Source organism: Pongo abelii, chromosome 19 (genome assembly GCF_028885655.2).
Source record: "Pongo abelii isolate AG06213 chromosome 19, NHGRI_mPonAbe1-v2.0_pri, whole genome shotgun sequence".
Lineage (NCBI taxonomy): Eukaryota > Metazoa > Chordata > Mammalia > Primates > Hominidae > Pongo > Pongo abelii.
This window is the reverse complement of record NC_072004.2, coordinates 25,906,800-25,919,265: the sequence shown is the minus strand read 5'-3', so window position 1 is coordinate 25,919,265 and position 12,466 is coordinate 25,906,800. Positions and strand designations below refer to the sequence as shown.

Sequence of the window (12,466 nt, the reverse complement as noted above, 5' to 3'; positions counted from 1 at the left end):
CTCCTGGTAAATTTTTATATTTTTACTAGAGATGGGGTTTCACCTTGTTGGTAAGGCCGATCTCAAACTCCTGTCCTGAGGTGATCCACCTATCTCAGACTCCCAAAGTGCTGGGATTACAGGTGGCAGGCACTGCGCCTCGGTATTTTTTTTTTTTTTGACACTGTCACTCTATTGCCCAGGATGGAGTACAGGGTGCCATCTTGGCTCACTGCAACCTCCACCACCTCCCAGGTTCAACTGATTCTCCTGCCTTAGCCTCTCAAATAACTGGGATTACAGGCACACACCGCCACAACTGTCTAATCTTTTTTTTTTTTTTTTAACAGAGTCTTGTTCTGTCACCCAGGCTGGAGTGTAGTGGTGCAAACTTGGCTCACTGCAACCTCTGCATCCCAGATTCAAGTGATTCTCCAGCCTCAGCCTCCTGAGTAGCTGAGACTACAGGCATGTGCCACCACGCCTGGCTAATTTTTGGTATTTTTAGTAGAGATGTGGTTTCACCGTGTTCGCCAGGATTGCCTCCTTCTCCTGACCTTGTGATCCATGTGCCTTGGCCTCCCAAAGTGCTAAGATTACAGTCATTAGCCACCACATGGCCTAATTTTTGTAGTTTTAGTAGAGATGGAGTTTCAACATGATGGCTAGGGTGGTCTGGAACTCCTGACCTCAAGTGATCTGCCTGCCTCGGCCTCCCAAAGTTCTGGGATTATAGGCATGAGCCATATGCCTGGCTGGTGTACTGTTTTAATAGAATGCAGAAACAATGCTAAGTGTGAATCTTAAATACTTAATATTGAGTAAAATGGGCCAGATGCACCAGGATACAGACTTTTACTCCAATTATGTAAGAGAAAAACCAGGCAAAATCAGACTTTACTTTAGGCATATAAAAAATGCATAATAAGGCCAGGCACTGAGGTCAGGAGTTCTAAACCAGCCTGACCAACATGCAAAACCCCATCTCTACTACAAATACAAAAATTATCCAGGCATGGTGGCACATGGCCCATGCCTGTAATCCCAGCTACTTGGGAGGTTGAGGCATGAGAATCGCTTGAATCTGGGAGGTGGAGGTTGCAGTGAGTCAAGATCATGCCACTACACTCCAGCCTGGGTGACAAAGCGAGGCTCCATTTCCAAAAAAAAAAAAAGATATAAAATACATAATAAAATTATAAAGAGAACCAAGGAGAGGATGGCAGATATCCACAGGTAATGTGGATATCTGTTATATCTGTTACTAATAAGGGGAAGGAAGACTTTAGGATCAGTTAGGGGCATACAGAGGACTTCTCGGTGGTGATAGTGCTCTATTTCTTCACCAGGATAGGTATCACACAGATGTTTATTTAATAACTATGTATCCATATCTTTGTTTGTATATTTTAAAATAAGAGTGAAATAGAGGAAAGGAAGGTGAATGGAAAGAGATTTCTCCATTCATCAAAATTTTAAAGTCATGTTTTTCCTCAGGTTCTTCTCCAAGCTCAGTCTGAAATGGTGAAAGCAGCCAAGCGTGGTGGCTCATGCCTGTAATCTCAGCATTCTGGGAGGCTGAGGTGAATGGATCACCTGTGGTCAGGAGCTAAGACCAGCCTGGCCAACATGGTAAAACCCTGTCTCTACTAAAAATACAAAAATTAGCTGGTCGTGGTGGTGGGCACCTATAATCCCAGCTACTCAGGGGGCTACAGTGAGCTGAGATCACACCACTTGACTCAAAAGAGTGAAATTCTGTCTCAAAACCAAACAACAACAACAATGACAAAGGAAACAGGAAAACATCCTCAATAATAGAGGACTTATTAAACTAGGGTGCAGCCACTCATACTGTGTCTTGATTTGTAGATTAAGAAAATGATGACCCTCCCTAGGTACTGATTTAGAGTGACATTTCTGTGAAAATAGAGAAATACTTACATATCCATAGAACATATATATGTATTTAAAATTGTATATGAGTATGACATACACATACATATTTGTGTGTATGGCATCTGCATCCTTGTATGTTTAAATACAATCTGGCAATTGCATTCTTTGGTATATACCCAAATATTTGAAAACTTATATCCACTCAAATCCTGCACATGAATGTTTACAGCAGCTTATACACAACTGAAAAAGACTGGAAGTAACCAAGATATCCTACAATAGAGGAATGGATAAACTAACTCTGAAACGTTCATACAATGGAATATTCTTCATGAATAAAAAGAAATGAACTACCAAGGCATGAAAAGACATGGAGGAATCTTAAACACATATTTCTAAGTGAAATAAGCCAATACAGAAAGGCCACGTAGTATAGAGTTCCAATTATATGGAATACTAGAAAAGGCAAAACCAGGCAGATGGTATTATAAAAAGTTCAGTGGTCGCCAGAGGCTTGAGCAGAGGGAAGGATGAATAGGTGGAGCACAGAAGATTTTTAGGGCAGTGAAACTTTTCTGTGTGATGCTATAATGGTGGATATATGTTCTTAAGCATTTGTCAAAGCCCATAAATGGTAGAACACAGAGAGTGAATCTTAATATTGGCCATGAACTTAATAATATCGATATTGGCTCATCAAGCATAACAAATTACCACACTAACAAGACGATAATAGAGGAAGTGTGTGTACTATGGTGTGAGGTAGCTATTAGAGCTCAATATGCCTTCTGCTCTATTTTTCTGTACACCTACAACTGTTCTAAAAATTAAGTCATTTATTTATTTATTTATTTTTATTTATTGAGATGGAGTCTCACTCTGTCACCCAGGCTGGAGTGCAATGGCCTGATCTCGGCTCATGGCAACCTCTGCTTCCCGGGTTCAAGCGATTCTTCTGCCTCAGCCTCCTGAGTAGTTGGGATTACGGGCACCAGCCACCATACCTGGCTAATTTTTTGTATTTTTAGTTGAGATGGGGATTCACTGTGTCAGCCAGGATGGTCTTGATCTGCTGACCTCGTGATCCATCCACCTTGGCCTTCCAAAGTGCTTGGATTACAGACATAAGTCACCACACCTGGCCTTATTTATCTTTTTGAGACAGGTTTTATCTCTGTCACTCAGGCTGGAGTGCAGTGGTGCAATCATGGCTCAATGCAGCCCCAACCTCCAGGGCTCAAGTAACCCTCCCGCCTCAGCCTCTTGAGTAGCTGGGACCACAGGCATGTGCCACCATGCCCAGCACATTTCTTAGACCTCTGAAAAGATGCTCAACACCATATATCACAAGGGGATTCAAATTAAAACAACCATGTGATACCATTACACATCTCTTAGACTGGCTTGAATGCAAATACCAACACCAAATGCTGGTGAAGATATGGAGTGACAGGAACTCATCTCTATTTCTGCTGAGAATGCAAAGTGGGACAGCCATTGTGGAAGGCAGTTTTGCAAGTTCCTGCCAGTCTAAACATATGCTTACCATACGATCTGGCAAAAAAATGAAATTTTAAAAATATATTTTATATACTTAAAACATATACATTTAAATAAATATATAATTTATATATATTTAAAAGTATATATATTTTTATTTTTTGTAGAGACAGTCTCTACAGACTATAGCCTGCAGAAGCTATTAATTTAAAAAGCATTTTAAACTCTTGAACAAGAAATTATTTGAAGAGTGAAAAATAAAATGATAGAGTACTGATTGGTAAATTCCAAATGTTGTATATTACATAATTTGGATTAATTTTAAATTCCAAAAAGTGAAACTTTAAAAAATATTTTAAAAATTTCCTAATCTGAATTCCATCCTAGTTCAAAACATTCAAGAGCTGTTTTCAATGGAGAGATAAGTGGTCAACAAGTTCTTAGGTTTTGACTTTGTTTTCTGACTATTTGTGTTTGTGAAGGGTGAATTTTTAGATTTTGTTCCTTTCTTCTTAGGGTATTGACTAATATTTTATTAAGTCAGAGAGACAGTAAATTAGAATTATCTGTTTGTCCATTTTATCTGTTATAAATATTTCCTCCAAATTCACTTATCTAAAGTTTTTGGTGTATTTAGTCGTGTGCGGTGGCTCATGCCTGTAATCTCAGCACTTTTGGAGGCTGAGGTTGGTGATCACTTGAGGTCAGGAGTTCAAGATCAGCCTGCCCAACATGGCAAAACCCGGTGCCTACTACCATACAAAAATTAGTTGGGCGGCTTGGCGTGGTGGCTCACTCCTATAATCCTAGCACTTTGGGAGGCCAAGGTGGGCAGATCACCTGACGTCAGGAGTAAAGAAACAGAGAGTAAAGAATTTCTGAGACCAAAAAGTCTGAGAACAGCTGCTCAATATATTCATTCAACAAATATTTGTCTCCTTACCATGTGCATGGTACAGTTCTATGCTCTAGGGACAAATAGCATTGAACAAAACTGACAATATCTCCTGCTCTCATCAAGTTTACATTCTAGTGGACATAATAGAAGAACAGAGATGATTTGTCAAAAATCAGTCCAGGCACAGTGGCTCATGCATGTAATCCCAACACTTTGGGAGGCCAAGGCAGGGAGATCACTTGAGGTCAGGAGTTCGAGATCAGCCTGGCCAATATGGTGAAACCCTGTCTCCACTAAAAATACAAAAATTAGCCAGGGCTGGGTGTGGTGGCTCACCCCTGTAATCCCAACACTTTGGGAGTCCGAGGTGGTTTGGATCACCTGAGGTAAGGGGTTCAAGACCAGCCTGGCCAACATGATAAAACTGTGTCTCTACTAAAATACAAAAAAAAAAAAAATGTTAACCAGGCATGGTGGCTGATGCCTGTAATCCCAGCTACTTGGGAGGCTGAGGCAGGATATCACTTGAACCTGGGAGGCGGAGGTTGCAGTGAGCCAAGATCACACCAATGCACTCCAGCCTGGGTGACAGGGCGAGACTCCATCTCAAAAAAAAAAAAAAAAAAAAAAAAAAAAAAAAAAAATTTAAGTGCTATGGAAAAAAAGGGAAGCAGTAAATAGTTTCAATTTCAGATAGGATGATCTCTGACAAGACAAGAATGATATTAAGACATGAAGAAAATTAAGACAAAGATCCTTACAGGTATATGGAGGAAGAGCTACTTTTCTTTCCTTTTCTGTTTTATTTATTTATTTTTTAGACAGAGTTTCATTCTTGTTGCCCAGGCTGCAGTGCAATGGCACCATCTCAGCTCACTGCAACCTCCACCTCCCGGGTTCAAGTGATTCTCCTGCCTCAGCTACTCTCCCGAGTGAAAGGTGACCAAGAGAGCCATTGAAAATAGTGAGAGTGGCCGGGTGCGGTCCCAGCACTTTGGGAGGCTGAGATGGGTGGATCATGAGGTCAGGCGTTCAAGACCAGCCTGGCTGAGAGTGTGAAACCCCGTCTCTACAAAAAATGCAAAAATTAGCCAGGCGTGGTGGTGTGCCCCTGTAATCCCAGCTACTCCAGAGGCTGAGGCAGGAGAATCACTTGAATATGGGAGGTTGAGGTTGCAGTCAGCCCAGATCATGCCACTGCACTCTAGCCTGGGTGACAGAGCAATATTCTGCCTCAAAAAAAAAAAAAAAAAAAAGAAAAGAAAAGAAAAAGAAAATGGTGACAGCACCATGTTTAAAAAGTGGTCCAGGCACTGGGGTAAGGGGTGAGTGTCAGCCAAGTCATCAGCTGTCAGAACAGGAAGACATCAAGTAATATATCAAGTTGATATATTGAGAAGGAGGATCTGCCTATTATATAATACAGAGATAAGCACTCAGATATATAGATTAGAAATAGTTTAGAAAATTTAAACATTTGATTATTCAGGAAGTAGACCCGGGAGCATTGGAGAAACAGGGTGGGGGAGTAGACTGCATGGAAACCTCTTTCTTAGTTTGTGATTTTTCAATTATGCACATAGGTTTCTTACATAACATGGAAAATTCAATTAAAGAAGAAACAACATTGTGTTCTGAGGTCCCAAATGTTTAGTGATTAATTAGAAAGACTCACAAAACCGAGTGAAGCTGTTATATTCATAGTTTATTACAACAAAAAGATACAGATTAAAATCAGCAGCAAAAAAAGGTGCACAGGGCAGAGTCCAGGAGAGACAAAACACAAGCTTCCAGTTGTCCTCTCCCAGTGACATCGTGTGGACAGTGCTTAATTCACCCAGCGATATGTGGCAAAAAGTACAGAAAATACTCCCCAACAAGAAGCTTACCTGAGCCTTGGTGTTGAGCATTTTACTGGAGGTTGGTCACACGGACAAGAGCACCCACTTGGATGACCTTAGTTTCTCTGTCTCCACCCTTCCCAAGGTCAAGCTGACACTGCATGGTCCAAGGTCTCCATCATAAATCACGTTGTTAACTCCCAGATAGGCAGAAGATTCCAAGGACTTAGACGTTATTTCCCGGGAGCTAGATTAGAGCCAAACCTTTCTTTGGAGTGTGCCAGGTTTGGGCAATTCAGGCCTACTAAGTTTCCTTGACTGCACACAAGTGATAGTATGTAGGAAATGATTACTCGCATATATTGCTGGTGAAAGTACAGTGTTATATAACCCTTTGGAAAGAAATCAAGTGTGTAGCACATAAACATTATATTTGGTTTGTTTTTGTTTTTGTCTGAGACAGGGTCTCACTCTGTCACCCACACTGGGGTGCTGTGGCATGATCACAACTCACTGCAGCCTCGACCTCCCAGGCTCCAGCTATCCTCCCACCTCAGTCTCCTGAGTAGCTGGGAGCACAGGCACCTGCAAGTACACCCAGCTAATTTTTGTGTTTTTTGTACAGATAGGGTTTCACCATGATGCCCAGGCTGATTTCAAACTCCTGGGTTCAAACAATCCCCTACCTCAGCTCCCCAAAGAGCTAGGATTACAGGAGTGAGCCACTGCACCCAACCTATATTTGTATATACATTAAATTGTATATGTTAGGCCGGGCACGGTGGCTCATGCCTGTAATTCCAGCATTTTGGGAGGCCAAGGTGGGCTGATCACTTGAGGTCAGGAGTTTGAGAGCAGCCTGGCCAACATGGTGAAAACCTATCTCCACTAAAAAAACGAAGTTAGCTGGACATGGTGGAAGATGCCTGTATTCCCAGCTACTCAGGAGGCTGAGGCAGGAGAATCACTTGAACCAAACAGTGGAAGTTGCAGTGAGCCGATCACACCACTGCACTCCAGCCTGGATGAGAGAGCAAAACTCCATCTCAAAAAAACAAAACAAAAAAATTGTATGTTATTGTATGTATGTGTATATATTAAGTTGTATATACACATATTAAATATGTATACTTATATTACACTTTATACACATACAGTTGTATCCTCATGCAATTTGTTTCAGCAGAAGTAAAAATTAATAAAGATATAAGTAGAAGAATATTTACAGAAGCGCTATTGTTGGTGGCAAAAGTACTTTAATATCTTAAAATGCTCATATAATGAAAGATACTTTAACTCTTACAAAGAATGAGTTAGCTTTTTATCTACTATAAAGGTATCCTAATATCTTTATACCTAAAGTGATATATGTGGGCAATTGTTATATTAAAAAAGGAGAATGCTTTATAATTAAAGAAAAAAGAAAGAAACGTTATATAGTAGCCCCCCCTTATCTGCAGGAGATGTGTTCTAAGACCCGCAGTGGATGCCTGAAACTTGGGTAGCATTGACCCAATTGCTGTCAATCAGAACACATTTCTGTTTATGATTTCCAAGCACAAATTTAATGCCTTTTTCATCTTAACTAAGCACTTATCACACACATGGCTGTACTTTTTAGAGCTTGGGTTGCAACAAACAATACTAACAGAAATTTATTTTTCTTTCTTACATTTTCACCATCAGAGGATTTGTTCTTACCATTGATCTTAGCAACCTGAGCACATGACTTCTCTCTTTTTCTTTCTTCCTTCCTCCCTTCCTCTTTCTTTCTTTCTTTCTTCTTTCTTTCTTTTTCTTTCTTTCATCTTTCTTTTTTTCTCTTTATTTTATGTATTTACTTATTTATTGAGATGGAATCTCAGTCTGTCACCCAGGTTGGAGTGCAGTAATGTGATATTGGCTCACTGCAACCTTCTCCTCCTGGGTTCAAGAGATTCTCGTGCCTCTGCCTCCCAAGTAGCTGGGATTAAGGTGCTCGCCACCGTGCCCAAATAATTTTTGTACTTTTTATAGTGATGGGGTTTCACCATATTGGCCAGGTTAGTCTCGAACTCCTAACCTCAAAAGATCCACCCGTTCCAGTCTCCCAAAGTGTTGGGATTACAGGCATGAGCCACCACACCTGGCCTATATATTCTGTTGTTTGCTGGCCAATACTTATATGAATCTTGGAGAACATCATGGAAAGATACTCATCATCTTGTTAACTGGTTATTTCAAGAGTGGAACTGGAGGGGGAATACTGCCTTTCCTGTGTATTTATTTGTAATGTTTCATTTTCATTATGAACATGCATTATTTTAATATGTTTAAATATTAATAAAGAGAGGTAAATATATGTAATTTTAATTCAAGCTGAAATCCTCAAGGCAATCACATATAATTAAATAGATGGAGGAAAGAAAACGTTTAAAATACCTGAAGTAAAAGGAGGGAAGTCCGGGCAAGGAGGCTTATGCCTGTGTCAGCACTTTGAGAAGCCATGGCAGGTGGATCACTTGGGGTCAGAAGTTCAAGACCAGTTTAGCCAACATGGTGAAACCCTGTCTCTACTGAAAATACAAAAATTAGCCAGGCATGACGGCATGCACCTGTAATCCCAGCTACTTGGAAGGTTGAGGCGGGAGAATCGCTTGAACCCGGGAGGCAGAGGTTGCAATGAACTGAGATTGTGCCACTGCAGTTCAGCCTGGGTGACACAGCGAGACTCTGTGTCAATCAATCAATAAAAGGAGGTGGCAAAACACAAGTAAAAAATAAGTGATTCAAAAGTAGCAATGTACCATAATGCCTAAATTTGTGGGATTGGCAGGGTGTGATGGCTCCCGCCTGTAATCCCAGCACTTTGAGAGGCCAAGGTGGGTCAATCACCTGGTCAGGAGTTCAAGACCAGCCTGACCAACATTGTGAAACCCTGCCTCTACTAAAAATAAAAAATTTAGCAAGATGTGGTGGTCGACACCTGTAGTCCTAGCTACTAGGGAGGCTGAAGCAGAAGAATCACTTGAACCTGGGAATCAGAGGTGGCAGTGAGCTAAGATTGCCCCACTGCACTCCAGCCTGGGTGACAGCAAAACTCCCTCCAAATAAATAAATAAATAAATAAATAAATAACTCTTTGTGGGACCAATTCCAATTGAGTCCAGGGGAGCACAAACTGGCGACCAACATCCCCCCTCAGATCCCTTCAGGGTCGAGAGAGTGCATCTGGAACAGACTGGGAAACTCTAGCAGGCAAAGTAAGGTGCCAGGAATAGACACCACCTGACACATTCTCCATGTTCCCTCCACCCACCCCTCTCCCCACCAGGCTTCCATCGGGCTCCAATTCTGCACTCTCCCCAAGAGCCTCAGATTGAAACATTGCAAGGAAGACACCGATACTCAAAGTCACAGGCTTAGGAATCTGAGCTACAAAGAAAAATGAGCCCCTGCTCCCCCAACTGCCCGGTACTCCCCTCAGCACTGCTGCCGTGCACCTGCCCCCTCCTCCATAATTTGAACTGTCCTCACAGAAGCTGGACACATGGCCGCCTGTCAGGAAAGAGAGGACCAGCATGTGGCAAATGCCTGGGGTATGTAGGAGCAGATGGTGAGATTAGCACAGGGATGTAAGAAACAAGTGGTTCTCAGACCAAAGAAGACTTTGCGGGAGAGCGCACATTAGGCCTTCACGGGGGCGTGCGCTGGACAGGAGCTCCCCAGTTACCGAAATAATTATCTGAGAAAGGCTCTGATCTGACCCGAAATGCCCTTGAATCCCGTGGCAATGCCTCAGCATCTGGCAGTAACAGGCTTCTGTGCCCAGAATCTCTATGTCTGGAGGTCCTGCCTCCACCAGCCTCTCACAGTCCAGAGGTACCTCCCATTGGCGCCTGATGGGTTAGGGAGGCTGTTCTTCCAGCTGTGACAGATCCAGCCAAGGAGCGCTCCCGGGTCTTCTTAGTTGTTTCTTCCCACACACCTGCCACTCAAAGCCACAACCCACTTGCACGCCACCTTGAGGACACCTTAAAACGGCCGTCTAGATCTGAACTGCACTGAGGGAATGGTCAGCTTTACTCCCATTAGATGGCTTGGCCCAAAGGACCTAGTGACCACCCAGACAAAAATTCTTCCTAAAAGCTGCATGCGTCTGTGGTCTCTAAGAGGCAAAACTACATCCTAAAGAAAAAGCCAACCCACCCCCACCTCCACCACAAAACAAAACAAAAACAAAACCCACCACCAACCCACCTTTCATGTGAGGAGTCCTTGAGAAGGGCCTCTCCAGCCAGGACCAGGCAAGGGAATCTGTGCACTTGGCCAGACCCAGAACACACAGTGTCAGGGACCTGACAGTCACACTCTGACCCCATAGAATTTCCACCACTGACACACAGATCAGGATGTGTCAGCCTGAGAGATGACACCACAAATCTGGCTTTCACAGATTGATTCCACACACATCCCATCACTGACACCAGATTCCCTCATCACTGACCCTATATATCCACAAGAATTGATTCCATGGACCTCATCACTATCCCAAAGACCACCCATCACTAGAGATCATCATCTCTCACCCCAGGGACCCCACAGATTCCCCATCCCTGATTCCAGGATCTATAGAACCTCATCTCTTGCCCCCACAGGCCTATTAATAAAAGGATACATTTATAGGAGACTGTGTTGACCATTTTGCACACCCATTGCGCGCGTGTGTGTGTGTGTGTGCTGATTAATGGACTTAGGTAAACTTTAGCGTTTTGGTAGGCAATGCAATTTTTCAATGCCTTTTCTTTCTTTTTCTTGTACATCTTTAAAGACCTTACTCTAGTAAGTGTGCATTGCAGTTTATTAATGCCTATCCCTTATTGAGTCCTTGTCATGCATATTTGTTATTAATCATAATTCACAATTCTTGTAATTCAGAGACACCAGAGATTCACATAAGAAGAATGGCTTTGGGTTTTTATTTATTTATTTGTTTTGGTTTCTGTAGATTATCAAATTCATTCATTTGTATCAAGTCACTAAGCGTATACTTTGTTTTCTAAAAAAAAATTCCAATTAATGTTTTTTAAGACAGGGTATCACTCTGTCACCCAGGCTGGAGTGCAGTGGTATAATCATGGCCACTGTAGCCTCAACCTCCTGGGCTCAAGTGATCCTCCCTCCTCAGCTTACATAGTAGCTGAGACTACAGGCATGAACCAATATGCCCACCTAACTAAAATTTTTTTTGTAGGTATATGTGTCACACTATGTTGCAGAGACTGGTCTTGAACTCCTGGGCTCAACTGATCCTCCCACCTTGGCCTCCCAAAGTGTTGAGATTACAGGTGTGAGCCACTGTACTCAGCTGACAAAATCTTAAAAAGAGGAAAATACTTTGGGGCCTAATGTAAAATTTCCACTGAGATGATGCGTCAGAAATTAAGGTAGAATAAGATGGCCCTAGGGCATCAAAACAACAAAAACTAAATCTTGGGCTGGGTGCGGTGGCTCATGCCTCTAATTCCAGCAATTTTGGAGACCAAGGTGGGGGACTCACTTTAGCTCAGAAGTTTGAGACCATCTAGCCACCATGGTGAAACACTGTCTCTACTGAAAATACAAAAATTAGCCTGGAGGTTGCACTGAGCCAAGATTGTGCCAATGCACTCCAGTCTGGGCAATGGAGGGAGATTCTGTCTCAAAAAAAAAAAAAAAAAGAAGAAGAAACAAAATCTTAATTTCTTCATCAAATGTAAAATATATGGACTGGACTCTGGAGGAATAATACACAAAAACACACATAGGCACTATTTTTTTTGAAGTTTTATTGAGAAATATTGATAACATACCACAGAAGCCACTGATTTAAAGTGTAAAATTCAATGGTTTTCAGTATATTTGCACTGTTATGCAAACATCACCACAACAAATTTTAGATCATTTTCATTATCCTGAAGTAAACACCATATCCCTCCATTTCCCCCCAACTCCCCTAACCCTGGGCCACCACTAATCTACTTTCTGTTTCTATGTATTGGTCTATTTTGGACATTTTATTTAAATGGAATTACATAACATGTGGTCCTTTGTGACTGGCTTCTTTCACTTAGCATAATATTTTCAAGGTTTATTCAATCTTACATGTGCAGAGGGGGCACATTACATAAGGATAAACCTGGGATGGGGGGTGCTTACTGATTGATTTGGAAACTTCCCTCCAAAATTCTAAAGGGAAATGATTGGTTTCAAATAGAGGAAAAACCTATTCAGGCTAAAATCCTGTTTTCAGCAGTTTGTAATGTGGGGTTTTATTGCAAAGAATGGCAAGACTTTTAGGCTTATTTTCCGCAAATTCTCCCTGTGTTTG

At 41.8% G+C, this 12,466-nt stretch overlaps 1 long non-coding RNA gene across 9 annotated transcripts in view; it reads left to right on the top strand.

Moving 5' to 3' along the window:
• Positions 1-12,466, top strand: part of LOC129051058 (uncharacterized) — a 92,094-nt gene that overhangs the window by 22,621 nt on the left and 57,007 nt on the right. For 2 of the 9 annotated variants that reach the window (XR_008515044.2, XR_008515040.2), the window contains exon 6: positions 1,477-1,611. The exons of the other annotated variants lie outside the window; for them this stretch is intronic. This is a non-coding gene — a long non-coding RNA (uncharacterized LOC129051058). The remainder of the gene's footprint in view (positions 1-1,476; positions 1,612-12,466) is intronic. 9 annotated transcript variants of the gene reach the window in all.